A 26,472-nucleotide genomic window follows, 5' to 3' on the forward strand; every position below is an offset into this window, starting at 1 on the left:
TTATATTTATTTACTCAAAAAATTCATAACAAATTTAGTTATAAAAACAGTTCATTTGTCTTTTTCTTAACTCACCTGTGTGGAAAGACTGAATTACAGGCTTATAACAGACCAAGATTGTTAAACAGAAGTTTATTTAATAGGGATGTAGTATATAAATAAGGTAGGTCAAGGCATAACTGTTAAATAACTGATGATTACTCTGGCTAACTCAAGCTAGAAAATTAAATTTATTAGATTACTAAGATAGCACACAGAAGTGAAAAACATATTGAACCACCATCTTACCTTGACAGTCTCAGGACAAAGGCTGCTCTGGGTCTTCAACATCAGAAACTATTGAATCTTCTGTTGAGTGTTGATATTAGTTATCTCTGTGTTAGTAACCTTCATTCTCTATGGGTCTCTGTTCAAGTTTCGCGTTTCCAAGAAAGAGAACTGGATTCACGCAACTTAGATTAGGCATCTCTATCCTTGATAAATTAGCCAGGCAAGTGTTTTGGGGGCAGAGGGTGGTGACATCAACACAGCCACATGGAAAACAAAGACACTGCTCCAATTTGCATCATTGTAATGGGTTATCCTATGGTCAGAGCAATGTTCTCTTGAGGTAGAAGTGGATGGTGATACACCTTTCAGAATGTGGCTTGACCACAGTTGGGTTTGCTCTGAGACTAAACCAAGAAGTAGAGTTATAGATCTAAAATTGATTTGAATAAGCAGAATGTAGTATGCCAAATCCTACAGCCCTGCCCTATGACTAGAATTTAATATCAGAGTTCCTCTCTCTTTCCCATTCCTCCAGCTTCTGTTGATAGAAACAGTAGCCACTTTCTTTGCTTCATCTTTCTCAAGCTTGCTTCATAAGAAGTGAGAGCTGATTTCTCATAGACTTAGGCAATTCTGTGTTTAGCTCTTTAGACATGGGAGGACTGCATCTTCTTGGATTGCTGCTCACATTAATAGACAATATTGCAGTAATAATATGCTAGAAAATGCAAGATCATATCTCTTTCAATGAAAATGGTATATTCTGAATTTAAACATAGTCCAACATCTTGCAATTCTTGAATTCCCACCCTTTTTAAGGTAAAATAATTATGAAATTATACTTGTAAAACTTCCCTTATATAAAAATATCAGAAAAGGTATATGGCTGGGTGTTTTAGTTATCTATTGCTTTATAACATATTCTTCCAAAATTTAGCACCTTAAAAAATGAACATTTATCTCACTGTCTCTGTGGGTCAGGAATTTAAATGTGGCTTACCTTGGTGTCTCTGGCTCAGGGTTTTTTCATGGGGTTGTATTTTGGGTGACGGCTAAGACTGTGATCTCACTTGAAGGCTCAACTGGGAGATGATCCACTTCCAACTTCCCTCAACATGGTTGTTGATAGTATTTAGTTCCTCACATTCTATTGAACTGATGGCCTCGGTTCTTTGCTGGCTGATGTCTAGAGAGAGACTGTCAAGACAGAAGCCACAGTCTTTTTTCAACCTAATCTTATAAGTGACTTCCCATCATCTCTGCTACTTCTACTCACTAGAAAGGAATTACTAGTTCAGACCCACATTTAAGTGGAAAGAATTACTCAGAGTACAACTCTCAGAAAGCAAGAATCATTGGGAGTTCTCTTAGACTCTGCATTTGACATGAAGGAAACCCAGACCTGTGATACCTTTAGTATTGGAAATGCATGTATATTTTGACATTTAGGAAATAGAAAGTCATAAAGTAAAGTACAATAAAGAAACACTAGAACTGAAAAGAGATTTTGGGTAAAAATGAAAGGCATTTATGATTATGGTTCTATAAACCAAGAGGAAAAGTGATTCAATTGCTAAGGCACATTTTTATTGGCAAACATGAAGAATTTTATACCAAACATTTATATCAAACATTCAGTAGGCCACAGATTTCTGTACAAATTTTAAGTGTATACCTACTTACCTTATACAATAAGTAGCTGCCCATTATTACTTGTGGTTATCAGTACAAAGAGCTAAGTGAAGATACTAGCAATGTACAGAGACATAAAAGAAACTATTGTCAATACAAGAAAAATGTAAAAAAAAAAAAAGACATAATTTTAACAAAGTATGCTTACAAGAAAGAAAAAATGCAGTAATTTAAATAACTTACATTAATACAAAAACAAAATATTTTGAGACAAAAGATCTCAAGAGCTGTGGGCCTCTTTTAGCTCTATAGGAAACTGGCGAATTATACCTCTTCATATGAAAAACAAGGAGAATATTCCTTAACAAAAACATAAAAATTATTACATTTAGATATTTTAATCTTCTTAATGAACTACAACTACAGATACAGATACCCAGAAAGAATGCCATATGGGATGGGTAGAGTAGCTGAGACATAAACATAGAAAAAGAAAATTAACAGACATTGGGAGAACAACTTAAAACATCCAATTTGGGTGTGTTAAAATCAACATGGCATGTTTTACTTAGGAATTGGCAGATGGTCTACCCTACTAGTCACCCTGAAGATTCATTTCTCAGATAACAGGAAACTTTCTTGTATTTGTTTTTTTCCCAAGACAAAGAATAAATAGGTAAAGCCAATAATGATACATTGGCACCTCATTTGAAAAGATAGGGAAATAATTTTAAATACACATTTTCAGATTAACTCACCAGAGAATTTACAGGAACATAATGATTAAAAGCTTTAAAAAGATGTCAACAAACTAGTGGCCCCAATATTCTTAGCAATTCACCAAGATTTACTGAATGTCAACACGGTGAAGAACACTGGGCACTAGAGGTAGAAAGTCAGGGAACCATAGTTCACATAATTGTTTTGTTTTACAATAATATTTTTTCTAATGTTTATTATTTGGAAAAAGTCAAAAAGCATAAAGAAGATATAAAATCGCCTATAATAAACATGGTTAATATTTTGGTATATTTCCTATTAAAAATTATATGTTTTTACCTATGAATATATGTAAATAAATTTTAAATACTGATATATAATTTTTATAAACTATTTTGTAATTTTCAATTTAACCACCTATGATGTCAGGGTTTTAAAATTTATTATTACTCAATATATTTTTAAAAACTTGACTTTTAGAATATGTGTAGTATTCCGTTATGGTTATAACACAATTTATCAAATCTGCTCATATAATGGATATTAGGTTACTCCCAACCTAAATATTTGTTTTGTGTATTTTTGATGTTCATGTAGTGATAAACATCCTGAAGCAAAAATGTACTGGTCATTTATCTTACAGCATACAATCTGTGCTTTCAGAGTTCCTACTCTCATGAGGGGAAAAAGAGGTATAAACGATCACATTTTTAAAAAGAGCTATAAACAATTATTGGCATACGGTAAATTCTAAAAGACAAACAATGCAAGTCATTGGTCTATATCTCATGTCAATTATCTGCTATTTCTGAGGATTTAAATATCTTTCCTCCTCTCTCTACCAGACCAGCAGGAACAGAAAGCTTAAGTTCATTTTCAACACTAAACTTACCCACAGAAGTTTCTAAAGACACAGATGGGAGGTATGAGAGAAGCCAGGGTTACCATGACATGACATTCCAGGCACTTAACTCTCCTACCACTGACTTCAAGCATTTAGCAGCAATTAACACAATATTATAATCTCTGCTGACACCCTGTTTTTCAACTGGCTCTGCACTAGGCAAAGAATAGGGTGTACTATGTATGTATCATCTACAACCCCAGTAATTTGTATCCTATTTGTAATTATTTTTTGTGTGCTCTGAGAAGAACTGATATTTGGTTGGATGTGGGAGGGAAGGGACAGAGAACCAGAATGACCCCAGATGCTAGAAGAAAATCTCTACAAAAGAAGGGATAGAATGGGCGAACACAATGATTTTGGCTTTTGAGACTAAGGTGTCTGTGGGGTTCCCTAATGGAGAAGTAAAGGAAGAAGTTATAAGAAGAGTTACAGCCTCGTTATGTGAGATGCCAAAAGTTCATTTCAGAGTACATCATAAATTGATCATAAATCAATAAGAAAAGAAAGTCAGTTTGCCGATTATTAGAGACAACACAACATAATCACAAATAGTAATAGTTTATTATATAAAAAGACTATCACAAGAAAAAGTTTAGGAATCAGAAAAATTGAAGCAATTTCATTAATTTGAAAATCTGTGCAATGTGAGAAATAGCAGTAATAATAATAATGTGTTGGTATCTTTATTTCTTTAAAATGAAAAGTATGACAGTCTGTCCCATTTCCTTTTTTCCCTCTTCTGTCTTAATCTCAACAGCATTAATGAAACATGATTAACTAGAAAATGTCAGTGGCTTGGAGGCCTAACTTAAATCTTACCAGGCTACGTAAAGGAAATGTTCTAGATTAAAATTTAATGTGTAAACTCTCACAGTGGGAACTATACCAGCTTTTAAAGAATAATTTATGACTCGAAGCAAGCAGGAAAGTACCGAGCAGATAAGTGAAAGTATTAGCTACTAAGATAAAACATAGCTTCCAAGATGAGTGTACTTGTACTGGGTGACGACCTTCCTTATCATTTTTCTCATGATAAATATGTGTACATTTATAGCTCTTTGTCGTTTAGCTAGTTCACTAAAAGTTACACACAATATGTCACATAAAGGGGAATATATGTCAACCCAGGCTTCTGTAAGTTTTCAAACCTGAAAGACCAGTTTGCTATTTCACTGTGCTAACAAACTTGTATTCTTTACAAATAGTATAAATAAAACCTGCAGGACTTTAAAAGAAAGAGAAATCACATCCAATTGGAGGATTGAAGAAGATTTCAAAGAGAAAGTTGAACTTGAGCTAGACTATCATGAATTTTGACAGATGAGGAAGTGACAGAAAAGTGACAGAAAGAAAAATGCGGGTGTTTCTCAAAGCACATTAAACGTTCTAAAATTTTATAAATGGGATATTTTGAGATAATTTTTTTCTCTACTTGCTACTTTAACACTATGCAGTTAAGTCAGCCTTACCTCCTGAGAGCCAGAAACCCAAATGAAAAGAAGCCCCAGGTCCTTTTTTGGAATTCCACAATTCCTTAACTTGCTCGTATTCTCACCTTTTGTTTTGTTTTGTTTTGTTTTTTTCCCTATCTGGCTCTGACACAGCCCTGGCTCTAAACTGAAACTATATATTTTATTTTTTGGATTTGGGTGTCTACATTCAGTCTCCCTGACTTTTGGTTATTAATTTTCCTTAATAATTTTTTGACATATACCCAACCCTGTGACACTTCCCACTCTAGCCTCTCTCTGATACGATGGTTCTTCTATGTTTTGGCCTTTTGGGACCCAACCCCAGTGCCAAGGATTGGTTGGCAACCAGGGCAGCCTAATGTGGACCCACATGAGCAAGGATTTGGATGTCAATCATGGGAGTTACTTTTGTTTTATTGTTATTTATTTATTTATGGAAATACAAATGTTTGTTGGAGGGAAGTATAAAAAAGAAGAGAAAAATCACCTGCAATTCTACTACTCAAGGTAAACACTATTAACCTGTTGATAGATTTCTTCCTAGTCTTTTTTCTACTTGTTTATATACATATTTTTAAAAATAAAATTGTTTTCATAGTACATATGTAGTTTGTATCTTGCTTTTACACACTTATTTTATCCTAATAATTCCCCATCATCATTAAATAGTTTTGGCAAAAAAGTGTTTTTTTAATGGCTTGTACACTTAGATATAAATAAAACATGATGAAACTCTATTATTAGACATTTATGTTGTTTTTTGACTTTGCACTATTATATAAGAAATCCTAATATCCAGTAGTCTATGTAGTGAAAGTCACAATCAAGGAACTATAGGTATAAAACTAAATGTCAGTACAAATAACACTAATTCTATACTTGCATCTTAGAAAATATTCTTAAGACACCAATTCACAGGCCATTGAAAATTTCTGCAACGTCCCCTAATCATTTGAGTCTATGCAAATATCCTGTTTCTCCTTAAAGTTTTCCCCACCAAGTATAACATTCATCAGTGGATCCTGTGTACAAGTATTAATGGCACGTTCTAATGGTGATTTTCTATTTCCCCCATTTGTTCTACATCTATTAGTTGAAATTCTTCTGTAAGGAAGATGCATCTCTTCCCTCTCCTCCACGTTATTTATTTATTTATTTATTTATTTATTTATTTATTTATTCAATCATTCACTTATATCAGCATAGATTCATATATTGGGGGGGGTGTAATCCAATAATATTATTAACTTTTTTCAAATTGTTCTAGCACTGGTCATTAGGAACTCTCTCAGGTAGGCTCCTCTGTTCTTTTGATATAACTCCATCTCTGCATTTTTCGCTCTCTCTCTCTGAACAGTCCCTTATTTTGTAGTATGACACAATGCTTTACACTAACTTTACATTCTTCCTGACCAGTCTTAGTATCAACCATTTCTCCAAGGAGCCCAAATTTCTTTTATTGGAAAACTGTATTGGGAAACCAAGATCTAGGCACTAAGTATATTCACTTCAAGTAGATGTCACTGCTTATAGGTCTTCTCAGCAGACAGACCTAGGAAGTATGTGTTTGTATACTGTTTACCTATGCACACATATCAATGTTTACCTCTGTTATCTATCTGTATGTATCATGAAGTAGACATGAGTTTTTGCTGTTCTCTCCTACTCTAACCCAGCACCACAAGGTTCATTCTAGTCTTCCCCCTACTGGTTTATTTGTAAATTCCTTTTTTGACAGTGGGAAAATCTATCCACTGCAGCAGTACCATGCAGAACAGTTCTATCACCCTAAAAATCCTACCGTGTGGCTCCTATATAGCCACTTCCTCCCTTTTTCCTGATTCCCAGCAACTAATGATCTGTTGTCTGCTCTTACAGTTCTTTGCTTCCAGAATGCCATATAAACAAATCATACAAGTTGCAGCCTTTTTGGGGTCTAGTTTCTTCCACTTAGCAAAATGAAGGCAGTATTTTAAATGCATTTCTGCTGCGGCTCAGAGGATACAGAGGTATTGCAGAAGTCCCAACACGAGGTAAGACAGATATCAAATGAATAGCACTTTGAGACTTCCACTTCTGCTTGATCAGAATAAATATCTAAATATGTTATATGTAGGCTCCCATATGTCATTTTGTTTTCAAATTTTTTTTTACTGGTTTAAGAGAGTGTTATATAAACTCTGATCATTCTGAATTAAGGCAATATTAGTAATAATGGAGAGTGTGGAACAATTGGGAAAGATAGTAAAGAAGGTGAATAGAAAAACCATGGAATCTTGCTTGAATGTGTTGAATAAGTGCACTAAGAAAAATCCCAGGTATTTGGGTTAAAAAGTAGGTATATGTAGATAACTTATCAAAACAGATTCAGGAGAAGAGAAGATCTGGGAGAAAAGCTAAATTCTGTTTTGAAAATTTTCTAAGTGAGAGATCTATACTAATCCTTCGAAGCTTGGCAATTAAATCTGAGTTAAAGATACAGATTTGGAAGTTATTGGTTCATAAACATTAATAAAATGTATAGATAGGGATGATTTATCAAAAGGAGAGTATTAAAAAGAGAAAATAATAAAAGCACAGGATGCTGCTATGTGAAACACTCATATTAAGTAAAATACGAAAAGACCACAAGGAGGCAGGAGATCTATGGAGAAGAAAATCCAGGAGAGACTGATATCGCAGACTTCGAAAAAATGGGGTCTTTTAAGGATTTGGGCGCTCAACAATACCAAAGATAAAAAAAGAAGTAGTAAAAGACACCAACAGAAAAACAAATTGCTCGCTCTAGATTTGTCTCTTAAATGTTGGTGATGACAAAGTTTCAGTGTGTCAAAGCTGAAATCGATAGCAGTTGGTTAGTAGCAAAAGAAAATGAAGGCAATTAGAAAGAGTGGGTATAGCTTATTCTCTCTAAAAGTTTGAGGGAGAAGAGAAAAGGAATTAGGAGAGAAAAAATGTGATCTGGGGGTATTTATAGAATTGGTAGGCTGCATTAAAGTTCCACTTTAAAACATTTAGAACAACTTGGCTTTTCAAGTGTTTTAAAAATAATTACTATCATTTATTTCTCAAAATTATTCTGTTTGGTAAATGTTCCTAAATGTGCTTTAGTTAAATTTTAGTTCAATGTTATATAAGAGAGAAATAGAATTATATTACAATTAGTAACAGATCTCTAGAATTTCTGGAGTCAGATAAGCTAAAAGAAAAAGTGTTTAAGAAATGTCAAAAGTTAGAACCGTTTCACTAGTCCTCCTCAGCAGCCCGAGTGTTAAAGACAAAAAATTATAAATGTGTTGGATTAGAGTTCGTTGGATGAGCCAGCTGTCATCTTAAAATAAAAATCAACTAAAACAAACAAAAACATTAAGTGCTGAGCTCTGAAACTTTTGGAGTCAGAAAGGAAAATAAGATAAACCAATGTGAAAATTAAGCATGATTGACATGATAAATTCAACCATGTTGGATTTAAGGAGAAAAAATATTTATAATTCAATGACAACAAACTAAGCAATGGGATAAGTGGGAGAAAAAAAATTTGTTATAAATTATTCTAATTAGAGCTCTGACACCAAATACATGTAGGAAATAGAGGCATTTAGCTCTGCTCCCTAGGAACTGGATCCTCCTGGAGCCCACATGAGATTGGAATAATGACAGCAATCTACCTTATGGAATGCTTGGGGGGTTTAAGTGACAGAATAAAATGATGCTGTGACATCAAGTTCTGGACCAAAGTAAGTCCTCAGCAAAAGGTTGATGATGATGATTACACTTCCTCAGCCCAGTTTCCTAATTCACGGATATAGGACAGTGGGAAAAAGTAAACCTAGAAATTCTAGAGCTCCTTTCCATGTTCATACCATTTTCTAACTGAAAGAATTACATCAGTGAAATCATTTGCACTGAATTTTCTCACATTTTTAGTATATCTTTAGGTTTCCAATGCTATTATTCAAGTATACCACACCTGTTTTATAAAATATAAAATTAATGGTCAGTTATGCCTAGAAAGAAAAAAAAAAGGGAAATGCTCTGGCAAGAATCTCATTTTCTTACATAGGTAAGAGAACAAGTATGGTTGGAAAATATTTTCTGTAAACTATTAAAAAAAAGAAAATCAGAAAATTTCAATTTTCAAGGTTTTTAACTTTATGACGTATTTATTTGAATTCACACAGATTTGAATAATTTACCCATATGGTTAAAGTTAAAACGTGTTTTGATGTTTTTTTTGGCCTACTCTCTGGGCTTTTTAGAGTAATTTTTCAAAAAATCTGATAGGAAACAATTGTTTTGGAAAATGGCCTCTTGAAATCTTGACTTTTAAAAAAAAAATCCTGATGAAAACATTATGTCACTGAATTTCAATAAATTAATTCAACAGTATATTTGCTTTCAAAAACACTTGAAAATATTTACTTTAAATATGTATTAAGAAAAAAATTTAACTGGAAAAATGACCCAGGAAAACCAACAAAATGTGGAGAGTTGTCTCAAACAAACCGAGAGCAAAAAACTTTTTAATACAAACTAAACACACATTGAAAGGTAATAGACCATAAATAGATGACACACCACAGCTTTTGTCTTGAGGATTTTAGATATACCCTTAACTGAGATATAGAATAAGATGTATTGACAAGATGATCTAATTTCTTAGAAAATATTCAAAGAAACATGCAAATCTTTTGTGTTTCCTTTTCCAAGTTGAAGTACCCTCCACAGGAAAGCAGTCTGGGAATGTTATTTTTATTTGGAAAATTTTTAATTATTCTAATACTATTATTCTTATTTTTAAAGTCAAAAATAAAAAGAAACATGAAAAAGTAAAAAGTAGTAATTTTGATCATAAAACAGTTTCCTTTTGTATTATTTATGAAATTGTGCTATACTTTTATTTTAGAGAGTTGGGTGAATGTTTTTTGGTGGTAGCATTTCTAATTGTTTAATTTTTATGTCAGGGAGAATTTATTAATTTATAATTAAAATTTATTTGTAAGTAAGTAGTGAATAACATAAATATCTCATTAAGCAAGGCATACGAACATTAGTAAATGTAAAAAAGTTCATCTTACATGAAAAATTTGCTTAACTTGCACAGGAAGATTTTCTCTAAATGAGAAAGGACTGGCACTAGAGTAAGTTACTAAGGTTGGCTAGGGGATATAAATCTTTGAAAATATTTATATGTCAAATAAATGGTGATGTGACTTGTATATCCTTCAGTTTGCTTGTACCCCAATATTTTTAAATAAATATTTATTTATGTATTTGTTTGTTATATTTCTCAATTCATTTGAGTTTTTGCATAAACACAAGCTTCTCTGAAAGTTTTCCCAGATCATTCTATTTACAATAGCCCCATTATCTTACCTTATTTTTGTTTATAGCACTTATTACTCCCTAATACTTTTTTTTTAAGCTTTTTATTTATTTATTTGACAGAGAGAGAGACAGCCAGTGAGAGAGGGAACACAAGCAGGGGGAGTGGAAGAGGAAGAAGCAGGCTCCTAGCGGAGGAGCCTGATGTGGGGCTCAATCCCAGAATGCTGGGATCATGCCCTGAGCCGAAGGCAGATGCTTAACGACTGCGCCACCCAGGCGCCCCTACTCCCTAATACTTTATTATATGTTTATTTGTATGCTTCTCTTTTTTCCTTTCTTTAATATAAGTTCCATGAGAGTAGGTACTTTATTTACTAGTGTATCCCAGACCATATTAAAGTGACTGGAATACAAATGTGCTCAATAAAAAATATTTGACTAGATGAATGAATGATTGTCTTCCCTAGTAGAGATTGTTGTTGAGGGCCAGAATAGCACCCTCTAGCAGGATACTGCTTGAATATGGTTGGCTTATAGTAGAGAACTAATGAATTTTATTTTAACTCTATGAAAATCCTTGGAGTGTTCAAGAAGATAATGTGGCATTTGTGGAAAAATTTAGAGTTCTCACTTTCTAAAATATCACCCACTTAATCTGGGCATGCTGTATAACTTAACGTAACATTCAAAATTCTCCTCCAAGGTTACATAAATTGGTTTTCCAAATGATGACTTACTATAAGCCAAACTGTACATATTGCTATTTCTCAGAACTTTGCCTAAAAACTGAAACTCCTCCTTGGTGGGATTATCTGTATCTCATCCCTACCCACCCCCAACACCGCCACCACTTCAGACCTCAGAAAGGCTGTATAATGTCTGATGACCCAATTTGGATTACCAAATTTACTCTCTCTGCTACTCTCTTTACAGTTTCTATTTTACATTATAGATCTGATCAGTTCCTTAGCTTACATCTCTCTCTCTCTAAATTGAAAGGTTAACTAGATAGAGGTTAAAAAAGTTCCCTTCCATACCTTACTCTCTATGATGTATATATCTTTTGGAAATTCTAATTAGTGTATCAGAGGGAAAATACATTTCAAAATACTCTTATATAAAACAACTGCTTCTAAAAATAATTTTAACTTCAAAACAGAAGTCATGTGATCATAAATTTAGAACTATAAATATAACATGCTAATAAGAAGCAATGCTTATTGACCTACTGACACTCTAAATATAATTATTTGGTCATCAGAGCAAAGCTAAATTAGAACTGGTATTTCTTACAACGGGGTTAACTCTCCTAATAATTTTGGTTTGTCTAAATTATTTTATAACATTATATATATATATATATATATATATATATATATATACTACTCTGAATTTCTCTTCCAAACTGCGATCTAATTATTATTATATATACTGCTTTTCCCCCCATACTATCAGATTTATTCTGTCTGTTTTTAATTGATAGAGAAAATACTGGAAGTATTTTCTCTTACATCTAGTATTGCCTGCTAATTATAAAAAGTAAAGAGATTAAGGAAATAATTATTCAACTACTGGTGACATTGTATTTCCTTCTAGTCATAAAATTATGAAAGGCCAAGATGATTATATCATATATAGATATATATTTATATATGTATGTACATATGTATACAAATATATAATATATAATATAAATATATTAGTATATTTATATTATATATTAATTATAATTATTAATATAACATATATTTATATTTGTTTATGTATAGTACATGTATATTTATATATGTATTTCCTTCTAGTCACACAATTATAAAAAACCAAGATGATTATATTGTGTACATACAAATGAAGTACTAACTTATATTGTGTGTACCACAAGTTTTTAAACAATATTGATCACCCTTTGTCTCTTTTTGCATTTAACATTAAAATCAACATTTTCCTACATCATCAAAGTCTATTTTCTAAGGGTTTTTATTTTCTACGTTTTATTTTTATTTATTTTTATTTCTGACAGTTTTTATTAGTTTTTTCAGGCACCTGCTACTGCATAACAAGAAACTCAGAGCTTACGGCTTAAAACAACTATTTTATTATATCTCATAATTCTGTGGTTGACCAGGCTCAGCTAGGCAGTTCTGATTTACTACATCATATTGACTGGGGATGCGGTGATCTGGGGGCTCATTTGGGTTGTAATTTTTGTCCAAAGGAGCTCATGCGCATGGGTGACAATTGATGCAGACTGTCAGGCGCTCTGGCCTCTCCAAGGGGCTTGGGTTTCTCACAGCATGGCGGGTTTGTTCTGAGAGAGAATGTCCCTATAGTGAGCATTCCAAGAGAGAGAAAACAGAAACAGTTATTCCTTTTAACAGCTAGACCTGGAATTAGCACAACTTTGCCTCCATTGCATTTCATGTGATAAGCAGTCACAGGACTTTAATTAAGGGGAGGTAAAATAAACTCCACCCCTCAAAGGAGAGAATGAGAAATTTGGGTCTATATTTAATCCACTAGAATAGCTGCATAATTTCTACTTGTAGAGGCACCGTAACTTAGTCAAAGTTAAAAATAATCTGCTAAAAGCAACCAACAAAAGGAGAATGTGTATTATAATTAAGGCTAAGACACATCTGTGCAACTTTTCTTTGGGTCTAGCCTGTTTGGAATTTACTTGGCTTGTTGAATTCGAAGGGTATTCTTTTTTTCCAAATTTGAGACATTTTCAGCCATTACTTCAAGTACTTTTCAGCTCCACCCTATTTCTACTCTCCTTCTGGACTCCAATTTTAGATTTTTTATTATATTCCTTCAGGCTCCTGGGGTTTTGTTCTTTTTCAGTCTATTTCTTCTCTTTTGTTCGGATTGGACAATTTTTATTGTAGTATCTTCAAGTTTACATATTCTGTCTTCTGTGTACTTTTTTCTGCTACTGAGGCAATCCACTGAGTTTTTCATTTCAGTTATTATATTTTCAGGTTAAAAATTTCTACATGGTATCTTTTATTTTTTCTTGAGATTTTCTAATTTTTCATGTTTCAAGCCTGTTTATAAATGCTCACTGAAATATTTTTATGGTGGCTGCTTTGAAATCTTTATCAGTTAATCTCCACATTGGTGTCTTCTCAGGGTTATCATCTCTTAATTATCTTTTCTCATACAAGTTGATATTTCCTGGTTTTGGCTTTGGAAGGTGCTTTTCCCTCTTGCAGGCAGAGTAATGCTGTCAGACACTTAGTGGAGAACATGAAATACCACCTCCGCTTAGTCGTAACAAGGTTTTCCTCCCTTAGGATGTCAAAGAAGGTTGAGCAAGCAACCAAGACTCTTATCCCTGCATGTCAGAAGAGGTCTGCTAAAACAGAGATTTCAATAAGGTTTAGTTTTGTAACATATACAACATGTGCAGGAGATGATAAAAAATCATGTGCTTCCTACATGACTTCCACTGACACTGTAGTTGGAGGGCTCCTTATCACTAGATCATGGTGAATGTTCTGGTTTCTTGCTTTGTCTCATCTGACACTGGTGGGAAGAAGAAAAGTACTTAGTATGGTTAGATGGCAGTAGAAATCCAGGATCCTCATGTGGCCTCCACTGAAACCATGGGGGACAATGCCTGCCACCAGGCAGGAGTGAAAGTCCCAGCTCCCTACTCAACCTTCTCTAATACCACCCTGGTGAAGAAGTTGAGAGTCCTGATTACACCCAGGTAAGGGTGGAGGTCTAGACTCCCCTTTGGGCTTTTGCTGACTGGGATGGAAGTGGAGCAATGTTTTGTTTTGTTTTCTGTGGTGTTTGAGTGAAGTAGGGTGGTTATTGTCTAAAAGTTTTCTGTTTTGCTAGGTTATCCCTTTCCTGGTCCTTTGACTAGAGAGAGTAGGAGGTTGTTGTACTTAATTGTATTCAGCAAGAGAAATGGAGGCGAGTATGCCTACTTGATCCAGAACTGTGTTTTAAAAATATGGTTATTTTCACTTCATATGTCATGAATGTTTTAAAATGTTGTTAAATTCATTGAGAAATTGTTACACAGACCTCTCAGACATCCTTTTTAACAGCCAAGATCTATACTAACTTATACGAGAAATGTCTCTAGATGGTGGAATTGCATGTGATTTTTATTTTATATCTTTTTTTTCTCATTAGTAATGTCTAAATTCTCTTGTGAACATATATAGCTTTTGTGGCAGGATGTTACTAGGTAATTATCAATAGTAGAGACGTATTTTTCTAAATCAGACTACCATTGCATATATCAGTAAGAATAAATAGTACAATATTTATAGAGGCAAATCATAGGAACTCTATACATAGCTTAGAAGATTTGACAGGAAAAAAATTAGGAGTGCCATGTTCTTTAAGTACCATTAAACTTTATAAAAGTTAAATTCTTAATTCTTATCTTATAGTTCAGTAATTCTTAAAGCATGTCCCCATGTGTTCTCTCTCTTCCTCTATCCCCCTCCACCCACCTAGGTATCACATAGAAAAACATTTCAGTGCTTTTTTTCTTTCTTTCTTCTCTGTTTTTACATTGAAAGAACAAAGTTAAGAATATCCTTAATAATCTAGCTAAGGGACAGATGGCCATACAAAAATAACCAAGTTTTCCAAAATGATGGCAAAAATGCCACATTTTTCTGAACATTGTCACTAAGCAATAGGAATAAAAGTCAAGGTTTTTATGCCCTCTTCTTCAGAACTGAAAAGCAAGGTAACATAACACCATCAGAATTAGTTGAAAGAATACTTTCCTTGTTTATTTCACTTTGATTAGTTAAACCAAAGCCGTAACCATGAATACTTTGATCTCTATCTCAGTGGTCTAGTCAGTAAAAATTCACAAGGCTGTGTTCTCTTTTCCTCTGTGCTAAACAAAATAGGACTTCTTAAACTGCTTTACCTTTCAGCTTTCTCATCTGTAAAATAAGGAATTATATCCTTGAATGTTTTCCAACTTTGAAATCTCATCTCCAGAGATGAGAAGTGGCAATGGCTGTGCCTTCCTGGGAGGTCTGAGCCCTTGCCCTTCACTCTGCCCACACCCCTCACAACATCCCCCATACAATGTAACTTGGCATCCTTTGTTGTTTGTTAGTAAGCTAAATGAAGTTTTTACCGAAGTGATAAACTAGTTCAGTAAGCATTTGATTGAAGAGAAGACTTTCAATTTACTAAAATATTATTTTAATACCAATATTCAGTAATTTTAATATATCTCCAATGGAAGACAAGATTCCATTCTTCTGATTTTGGTCAGAATACTTACAAATATGCAGGTAAGGCAGCTAGAGGCACCGAAAAGAGATTTCTCCACTTCTTAATCAGAATCAAACTGGCAGGAACTTCTGGAGTCAAGAGAACTACCTTTTAGTAAAATGATTAGGAATTATAAGCTTAACTTTTTTTTAAAGCACTGTTGTGCCTTTTTGTCCATGTTGATGAAGTCCAAATCTCTAAGCTCTCTTCATTCATTCACTCATACATTCAACAGACATTGTATTAAGTACTAACATTATATTAACTACTAAAATATGGAAGTAAGACATCCTCATTATGTTCATGAATCTTAAAATTTCTTCACTTATATTGGAGTATGTCTTCAGAAAAGATCAATTAGTAACTTAGCTTGTCTGTTTCTTAATGAAGAAAGTTCTGAAATGTGCTAAAAGATTTACAAAGCCCTTTTAAAAGAGTGCTAGTAAAATAAAGATAGAGATGGGAGCCATTTAGCTTGTCCTAAGTAGGTATTTCCTATATTTAGAATATTGTCAATGAATATAGACAATGTATTCATTGTCTATAAAAACGATTTGGGGAGGGTAGAGGTGAAAGAAGAGAGAATTTATGTAGACATGCTGACAAAAGATCATTTCTTTGAGATCCTGCATTACATTTCAGTTTCTCTATTGAACCAATTGCCTTTGTTAGTGAAGTTTCAAAGATACTACAGCTCCATTCCTGCAAAGCATCTGTACTATATTGGGTGGCTTACCACTAAAGATGGCTGAGCTATATGACATGAGCTACACTTCAGTAACATGTATGTACATTATTCCTTGCTAGGTTCCTTCCCCAAATCTCTGCTATAATGAGTTTGGCTGGAAAAGTCATACACATCAAAAATCTTTCTCGCTTTTAAATCTATTTCTTAAAGTTTAGTACACAGCTAGTCTATCTCCCCTTGATCCCTTTTCCCTTGGTTCTATGTGGGCTCCAAAAGGCCATCCAGAGCTGAGGACCTCTCAGGCTATTTTACACTCCTGTAAGAAGTATTAGTCCTCAATCACAGAGTCTTTTTCCAAGAAAAAAATTCTACCAGGGAAGATAAATCCAGGAGAAAGTGAATTCTGATTCCTTTTTCTTCCCATAAAAAGCTCCATCCCAGTATGGGGATCTCACTGTGTATTCATTAAGAATCCACTTCATATCATTAGCCACTCTCTGAAGCTAGAGCAATGAGAGTGTGGGAAATAATCTTTACTGAAAAGAATAAGATTAAGGGAAATGCAGTGTTTGAGAAAATCTTAGTCATGGCAATGTTGAGCCATGCAGAGGAAAGAGAGAGAGAAAGAGAGATCCTAACTGAAAAAAATTGGGGGAAGGGCAATAAAAAGTTGCTTTCAAGATTTTACAGAAGGGAGACAATCTTAAATCCTATTTTCATCCATATCTCTGAGATAAATATTACTGAGCAACAAATGATGCTGACTCCCTATTTTCAAGTCTACATGCTGAACAATTCTGGATGGGGACATTCAGAGCACTGGGCAATAGATTTTAAAGCCCTAACACACCTCCCTGATACAAGGGAAGTGGTATTCCAATTCAGACAAGAATAGACACAGACTTAGAAGAAGGAGAAATGAATTTAATGATTAAGAAAAAGAGAAATCAAATAGAACTGAGCTAATATCTTTAGAGATGTTCCTTGGCCACATATGCCAAGGGTTTCACCAGGTAATCCAGGTTCCTAAGGACTGGATTCTTAAGAGCAGGCTGTATTTATAGTTATTGTTAAGGTGATTGCATAGTAATGCATTATTTTCTCAACTTTTAGTATATATTTAGTTATTTTCAAGTAGCCTTGAATTATTTTTATAAAGTCCCAAGTGAAATAACTCTTTAAGCTTTTATTAAAGGCAATTACATAATCCAATAAATACAACAAAATTGCTAATATTCAGATGTCCTGAATGGCTAGGGAAGCACAACCCTCAGAGACTAGTGCTTCAATATAATTCATTCCCACAAGGTGTGGAAAGAGTTCCTACAGCAACCATTTCATAGACCCTGCTACCAGTTGGTGGATAGGAGAAAACCCTTTACAACAATTTGGATTGCCAGTGAGCTAAAATGCTTATGTACCTTCACTGTCAATGAGAGCATTCCTGGTTTCCTAATCAAAACTATAAGGAATAATAAGTAGCAATAAAAATGGCCAATACTTCATGTAATCCTAAAAGATACAGATTCAGAATATATATTTTAAAAAGACTTTAATAAAATATTAACTTACTGTTGGAACTGAGAACTTAATGCATCCTAAAATTTATTCTAGATTTAAGGCACACTTTGTTTTCATCCAATTTCAGATTTACTAGCCACGCTTACTCGATTCTTTAAGTCCTATTTCAAATACTGTCTCTTTGGTGAAGCTGTCTTTGACCTCTGTCTGCAAATACGGACACTTTCTCCAGCAGTACTCATTGTTCTCCCTATGGGCTCTTAGAACACTTTGTACATAACTCTGTCATAATTTATTATTAGAGTTAGTTGTTGTTACATAGTCCTTTCCTCCTAGCTGTGAAATTATCTGAGGCATGGATAGCATTTTATTAGTATGTTTATCTCCAGTGGTTAATACAGTGCCTACAACTGAGTGGTCACTTATTAAATATGGGTTTGGTGGAATGGTGCATATGCAGCCAGTTCCACTGAAAAGTGACCATGAATTATACTAGCAGCTGCCACGAACATTTTTAACCATAAAATTTCTACATTCAGTTTATTTCTCTTTAGTTTCTTAGATTCTGCTCCATGTACATCTTCATTTTCAAAACTCTCTGTGGATTATGTTTAGCCAAAGGACATAGTATCTACTGACTAAAATTAAACAGACTTCCCTTCTGTTAAGAGCTCTTTAAGCAAGTTGCAGAATTTGGTGCCTTTGTACAGCCATGGAAATAAATTATGAAATGTATTATCTGATAGATCATATGTCTGGATCAAGTTCTTAAGCTGTATTTTCTTAAAGCCTATATGCTCCACCTGGAAACAAGTCAACTATTAAGAAACAAAAAGACTGTGAGCAGCTACTGAAGAACATCAAGTGATAGATCAAGTTTTTCTGGGTGCCCAATAAAGGGTTTCAAAGAGCTTCTCACTGAATTATTAAAAGAGTTCATTTATAACCCTCGTAAGAATAAAATAATATATTGTGATTATGATGTGTCTGTCTGAGAGTCCTGAATTCTGTTGATGTGGTTTTACTCTGAAGTATCCCAAATGAAGTTGCTTTCAAAAACTTATCTCACTTACGGGAAAGGGCCAATTGTTATGAGCAGATGGTAATCATTAGACTAACCAGTAACATGGTTTTCTTTTTTGTGTTTATAGCCATTAGTTTCTAGCACATTTATTATCATTTCCTTCTTGTAGTGTTTTTACTGGTGTTTGTTTAGATGGAAATGATGGAATTTTTGGCTAGGTGCAGAAGATAAAGAATTACTTTAGGATTACATTGATCTTTTCAGTCCAGGCCACACACAGAAGACAACACTATCAGTGCCAGCGTCATGCCCTCAGCACATGAAAGGATGACTAAATGAGCATAGAAGTCTAATTTAACAAAATCCTGGTATGTTCAGTAATTAAATAATAATCTTATTAGGAAAACTGAAACACTTCACATCTACCAGCAGGACAACAAAGATAGCATCAGTCCCAATCCCAATCCCAGGCGGCTTTTTTATAGAAATTGACAAGCTAATTTTTAAATGCATATGGAAATACAAGAACCCGGAATATTCTGCATAGTTATGAGAAAGAAAACTAAGGTTGGAAAGTTTATATTACCCGATTTCAAGACTGGATATAAAACTATAATAATTAATCAGTGTGGGTCGGGCATACAGATAAACAAATAGATCAAAAGAACAATTTAAAGGGCTCAAAAATTGACTTACACTTATTTAGTTATTTGGTTTTTGATAAAAACTCCAAAATAATCCAACGAGAAATGAAAGCCTTTTGAGCAAATGGTGCTGGAATAAATATATATTCACATGAAAACAAACTCTGACCCCTAACGCGTACCATACACAAAAATTAATTTGAGATAGATCATAGACTTAATCTAAAAGTAAACATTATAAAAATTTCAGAATGAAATATAGGAAAATCTTTGTGACCTGGAGGTAGCCAAAGATTTCTCAGATAAGAGAAGGAAAGAACCGTAAAACAAAAAATAACAGAATTCATTAAAATAAAAAAGATTTACTCATTAAAAGACATCATTAAGACAACAGGCAAGTCACAGAGTATGAAAAAATATTTATAAAACTTATATGTACTGAAGGACTGACATCCTTTATTATAGATATAGATATGACCATATCAAAAGCATGGTGATTCTGTTTGCTGTTGATAGGGAGGAACTACTAAGAAACAGTAGCCAGATCAACCTTGGTAAGAGGAAGTTCAGATTGCTGAGGCCATGTATAACCTCTATCCCTGTCACCATGGCCACTCTGCCTATGAGCTCATTGAGCAAATATTAGATGGAGAAAGAGATATCTGACATTTAGAGAACACATCCTTTGGTATACCTAATTGCTGAAAGGCTTTTCTACAGTAGATGCCATTTGGTGAACAGTCACAGGACACAATCATTTTCATACTATATGTCAAGCTTCAGAAGTCCAACCACATGCACTTTTTCCAGACCTTCTTATCATTACACTTTCAGCCCTATTCTTCCTAAGTCCCTGATCACAAAACCAAACTACCAACAGTTTCCCATAAGTCAATGTAGATCCATTCTTCTGGTCATCTCTTAGTGTAGACAAGGCAGACAACAGAATGTCCCACTCAATGTTCTGCCCACTAGGATGATTTTCATTCACCCTTTCCTTCCAGATCACCCCCGAATGAGACTGTAATGTTATAGCAATGCACCTGTTGTTGGTGCTGGCAAATTGTGCATAACCGTCTATAAACCAGGCCTTTTTTCTCTCTCCTCAGCTGACTGGTCATGAGGAGTTCTCTATAAGATCATAGGTGTGTACTGAAAGAGATGAGACAATGCAACAGGAGTCCTTGTCAAAGGAGCCTGAGCCTATTTACCACTTCCACTTAATAACAGAATACTGCTGTATATGCCCAATTTCATGGCCTGGTGGGTCAGAAACACCCAGCTCATGATGGAACGCTCAGACCACATGGTCACTTGATGTCTCATGGCTAGGCATTCAGTCTCTCCCAGGACCCAGTAGGATGTTAGGATGTATTTCTCAAAAGAGGAATAATTGTCTGCAGAAAAAAATCAATGGTTTACTCCAAAACTCTGGAGGTCTAATATTCTCCTATTGGTGCTTGCAAGTGACTAGACGGTACATCAGTATTTGCCATAGACACTCTGAGTGTCATCAGATCTGCTAGGTCATGCGGCCCAATTAGCAGAGCAGCCTGTATTGAAACCTTAACTTGATGCACAACCTTCTCTTGCTCCAGTCCCCACTCAACATCAGGACCCTCACGGATTACTCAGTAAATGATTTCAATTAATACATTCAAATATGCTGTATTTTGTTTCCAAAATCCATAAAGGCTACCAAGCATCAATCCCTGTTTAGTGCTAGGTGATACAAGGTACAACATGTCTTCCACTTTTGAGGGGATATGTTCACAGGTTCCAAACCACCAGGCTCTAGAAATGTCACCGAAATGGCTGACCCCTGAATTTTTGTGTGATTTCTCTCCCTCCCTCTGCTTTGCAAATATCAGGCCAATTAATGCAATCTATGTGTTGTGGTTTCTCTTTTGCCACAACACTAAGATACTCTACCTGTGAACTATCCTAAACGGCCTCAGTAGGTGGAGTTTTACATAATCTCATGACTTTACAGAGCAAGACAGTATCTTCTGTATTGGTTTCCCATTGCTGCTGAAATAATGGCCACAAATTAGAGGCTTGAAAAGACATACATTCATTGTTTCCCAATTCTGGACGTTAGAAGTTCAAAATGTATTGGCAGGGCTGCATTCCTTCTGGAGACCCTAGGGGAGAACTGATTACCTTGCCTTTTCCAGCTTCTAAAAACTACCAGCATTCTTTCTGCCATGTCCTTGTATCACTCTGATTTCATCCATGGTCTCATCACCTTCTCTGACTCTGACACTCCAGTCTCCCTCTAAGAAGGACTTTTGTGACTACATTGGACCCCCTCCGATAATACAGAATAATCTCTTTACCTCAAAATCCTTAACTTAACCACATCTGTAAAGTCCCTTTTACCCAGTAAGGTAGCTTATTCACAGGTTCTGGGGAGTGGGGTATGGACATATTAGGGTACCATTATTCTGCCTACCACATCCTAAACTGAGGGCTGCCTTGAAAACATTTCAGAACATTCCAATCCATTTTTTTTTCTTGTGGTTGTTGCCTAGAACTTCTAGGAAAATCAAAGGAAATAACTTTTTCTTTGGCTATCTTATGACTGATCCAGTGTTGTCTGTTTAACCTTTCCTTTGGTGTCTTAAAGCCTACTGGAGAGTGATAGTGTCAGAGAGGTACAGTGTGGGGTCTGAGTCTTGGCACTGCTACTGACTAAGGTGGGTTTGGGTGAGTTTTCTTATATGTAGAGTAAAACCATTTTTACTGTAGAAATTAAATTGTATAATGTAGGTTAAACACATAGCCTGATATTTGACACAGAGAGGGGCAGTCCACAGAGGGAGATGGTTATTATTATCACAGCTACAATTACTTATTTAGATTAGATATTCCCAACTCTGAATGTCCATAGGAATCATTAACAAAACAACAAAGTCCAGGAACCACCCTTAGAGATTATGATTTAGTTGCTCAAAGATGGGTTCTGAATATCAGTATTTTTTAAAAAGCTCCCCAGGTAATTCTAGTTGACAATCGAGGTTGGGAAAACACTAACTTACATGAAGTTGGCTAGGATATTAACCAAATCTTTTCTTGTATTTACCATGAATATCATTGTGGCACATTTTTAAAACTCTTTGTTTCAAAGTCATTATTTAAAAATACATTTTACAGATATAATTTGATGACAGCATACATGTGGTGAAAAGATGCACATTGATTGCAAGAGACTTTTTTTTTTTCTTTAAGTGTTTAGGCTTGGAAAAATATTCTGATTTTATCTTTTTGGTAAGTAATGATTTTACTTTAAAGAAAGCTGTTTATTTCTCTATAGAGAGTCCACAAGAGGCTTTCGACATTTTTATGTAGTGTTTGAAGACACTGGGAAATAGTGACTTCTATTAAAAATTATCATTTGATATTTAATGTCAGTATTTTTTTATTATGTTCAGTTAGCCAACATATAGTACATCGTAAGTTTCTGATGTAGTGTTCAACGATTCGTTAGTTGCGTGTAACACCCAATGTGCATCACAACATTTGCCCTCCTTAATTAATGTCAGTATTTTAACAAAGATCAGAAATTAATGTCCCCAATATGTTGAGGGTGTGCCCTTGTTAAAAATAATCTCTATGATTTTTGTCCTGTGGCTTCAGAGTAAGCATTTGCCTCAGATTATCTGTTGAAGTAAAGATTCTGACTGTGTCTCTATAAAACTAACAAGATGATTTAAGGAACTCAAAACAAGCAATTGGTGAAGGTAAGATAATTTTTGAAGCAAACCAATTTAATGAATTGACAGGTTATTTGAATTTATCTACCTTCCTAAGTGTCATCTATAGATTTTAGAACTAAATTATTGGTTATGTGTAGAAAGGAGATGTGTATCATATTTCAAATTGCAGGGGCTTGTGTTACTGTTATTTTTTCTTTGCCATCAGTATCTTAAAGATCAGAATTTTTAGAGAATTTAAGCCTTTATTTGGGTTCAGATAGACTCTGATCCAGACTAATGTTTAGATATCTTTGTGGAGACCAAAAAGGAACTATGTATCCATAAAAAAATATTTTTGAGGATAACTGGAACAATTATCTTTCATAGCCAACTATTTTTTTAAAATGTTTTATTTATTTATTTGACAGAGAGAGAGACAGCCAGAGAGACAGGGAACACAAGCAGGGGGAGTGGGAGAGGAAGAAGCAGGCTCCCAGCAGAAAAGCCTGATGTGGGACTCGATCCCATAACGCCAGGATCACACCCTGAGCCGAAGGCAGACACTCAATGACTGAGCCACCCAGGTGCCCCACATAGCCAACTATTTTTATGTCATAAGGACAAACAATGAGAAGCAGAATTATCTTTTAAAACATGTATTTGAGTATCAATCTAACCAAACCAGGCAAAAATTGATGTTTTCTCATTAGTGAAAAAAGGTATTTCCCCTTCATAACATAGTGTGTTGATCCCCTGGGTATTTTCAAGAGAATACATCTTCTTGCTAAGAGTATCATTCCAGTAAGTATCAAAAGAAAAACATCTTTTTGGGGTGCCTGGGTGGCTCAGTCAGTTAAGCGACTGCCTTCAGCTCAGGTCATGATCCTGGAGTCCAGGGATGGAGTCCCACATTGGGCTCCCTGCTCAGCAGGAAGTCTGCTTCTCCCTCTGCCCTTCAACCAATTTGTGCTCTCTCGCTCAAGTAAATAAATAATAACTTTGAAAAATATCTTTTCTTATATTCTTTTCTACCAATTTGTTACCATTTGCCTCAAGTATTACTTTTCTAGATAAAGGAATGTATTCCTTTTGTGAAATGGCTTTTTGTTTTTTTGTTAAAGGAAAGGTAATCCTAGGTCCTTCCTGGTCCTCTCTGTTGATAAAATTATGGTAAGTCAGTACTCTGCAAAATGAGATGATCACATTCCAGTAGCTGCACAAAGCAATCCATCGGGGAATAGGAAGAAAATATTCATGTACCTCTACTTATCATGTAGCTTTCATGCAGAAAGAAGTAAAACACATTCAGATTTAAAATATGAATTGACAGTAGTGTGTGTATGTAATTTATAAAGGAATTGCTATATATTGGGAGTGTATGAAAATTCATTTTGCTCTTAATGATATATGATCAAAGGAGTGTAGAGACTTGCTAGCTAGCATTGGTGCCCTTTTTCCAGCTGCATCCCTGTGGGTTGCAGATACAGGTGTGGAATGCTTGACTTAGGAAAGTCTGAAGACAGCTAAATTGTTCTACATGATAGACTGAGAAGAAATTGGAGTAGGATGGAGTGAATGGCACATTTCTACTAGGAGGGATGAGGAAAAAAGTGAGAAGAAAGAAAGAAGGAAAAGGAGCCAGGAAGATATTGAGAGTACAGGTTATCACATACAAGGGGAGCACACTGAGAAGCTTTATGGGGTGGCCTAGCTGCAAAGATTTTTAAAAACAGGGCCTTCTTTTACTTAATGTTACATAAGTGTTAGTTGATGGCCCTTCTCCCTTGCCTTCCAAACCTCCAGTGAAAGTTCTTCCGTCTGCCACAGCCCTGAATATATGGCGACCAGGAGGAGGAAATAAAGGGGAAGAGGCCACGTTCACGTCATTGCCATGGCAGCAATAAAGACACCAATTATTTCATCTGCTTCCTCGCTGCGGCATCTTGAGCATCATATGACATTCAGGCTTATCAATCTCACTCTAAAACTCCTCTTGCAGCCTACACGAACCTTTCCCTGGAACCTTGACCCAACACTATGCTGCTTAACCTGGACTTCACCTTTTTGGGTAACTCTGTTTATGTTTTCTCAGTAACAATCCTTGATACGTAGTTCTTGTCAATATCAGTAAACTATAGTTAATATACTTGATTAAGGTACCTTCAGAATTTTGAAGTATTTTCAGGTACATGGGCATACTAATAACGGTGAAGCTGTGAGTGGTAGCAGAGGAAGAAAAGGCAGTGTTCCCAGTTCACAGGAGAACTAGTATATAAAAGGAACAGCACTGGGGTGCCTAGGTGGCTCAGTCCGTTAAGCATCTGCCTTCGGCTCAGGTCATGATCTCAGGGTTCTGGGATCAAGGCCCACGTCAGGCTCTCTGCTCAGTGGGGAATCATCTTCTCCCTCTCCCTCTACCCCTCTGCCTGCTTGTGCTCTCTCTCTCAAATAAATAAAATCTTTTTTTTAAAAAAAGGAACAGCACAGTCTCTGGAGTTTATCCAAGAAAAGAAGACTTAATATTCCATAACAGGACCTGCACTAACAGTGGAAATTTGTGCTATGATATAACCTCTTTGAGTTGTAATTTCTTCATTCAAGAAATGGAGGTAATACCTATTTACCTAGACATGCTAAAGTAAGAAGTTAATTATATATGCATATAAAATGTCTAGCACAGAATAGATTTTCAAATAACGTTAGCTGTGGTTATTATTATAATTACACATAATTAAGTCTGGTGGTCTTAACATTTATTAACCTGACACTATAACACAGGATAACTTGAACAGCCAAACTAACTACACAACTGATGTTCCAAAATGCCTCATTCCTGTCTGACTAAACCAGACAAACGCCCCCTCACATATACATTGGCTTTGTGTTACTCAGGCTGGCATATATTTCTCCTTATATGTTACATAGACAAACTAGAAAATAAATATTATTTTTAAAATCTCTCCATATTTTTATTCTTTTCTCACATAACCTTATCTTATCCTTATTTTCTTCTTTAAAATGTTTATGTTGTGGGCAAAAAGAACTTATAGACTTGAAAAAATTCAAAATATGCATTTTCTGTGTGTGTTATAATAGAATCTTGAAGAATTTATGCAAATCAATGATATCGGGTAATAATTATTAAATTATTAATGTTTTTCTCTTTTCCTTTCTTTGTCCAAGTCATCTTGAGATATCTATTTAACAGGAAGGAGATAAGAACTTGTTACTAGAGAAATACAAGAAGTGAAGAGGTCAGATTCAGCTACTAATATGCAAAATAGATCTCTGCAGTAACCAAGA

General features: G+C 34.8%; 1 long non-coding RNA gene across 1 annotated transcript in view; it reads right to left on the reverse strand.

Moving 5' to 3' along the window:
- Positions 1–1,189: 1,189 nt before the first annotated feature.
- LOC130544439 (uncharacterized) overlaps positions 1,190–26,472 on the reverse strand; it is a 35,025-nt gene continuing 9,742 nt past the window's right edge. Inside the window, exons 2-3 of the long non-coding RNA XR_008960725.1 lie at positions 15,605–15,683; positions 1,190–1,467 (exon numbers count right to left, since the gene is read on the reverse strand). This is a non-coding gene — a long non-coding RNA (uncharacterized LOC130544439). The remainder of the gene's footprint in view (positions 1,468–15,604; positions 15,684–26,472) is intronic.

This window comes from Ursus arctos, unplaced genomic scaffold (genome assembly GCF_023065955.2).
Source record: "Ursus arctos isolate Adak ecotype North America unplaced genomic scaffold, UrsArc2.0 scaffold_21, whole genome shotgun sequence".
Taxonomy (NCBI): Eukaryota; Metazoa; Chordata; class Mammalia; order Carnivora; family Ursidae; genus Ursus; species Ursus arctos.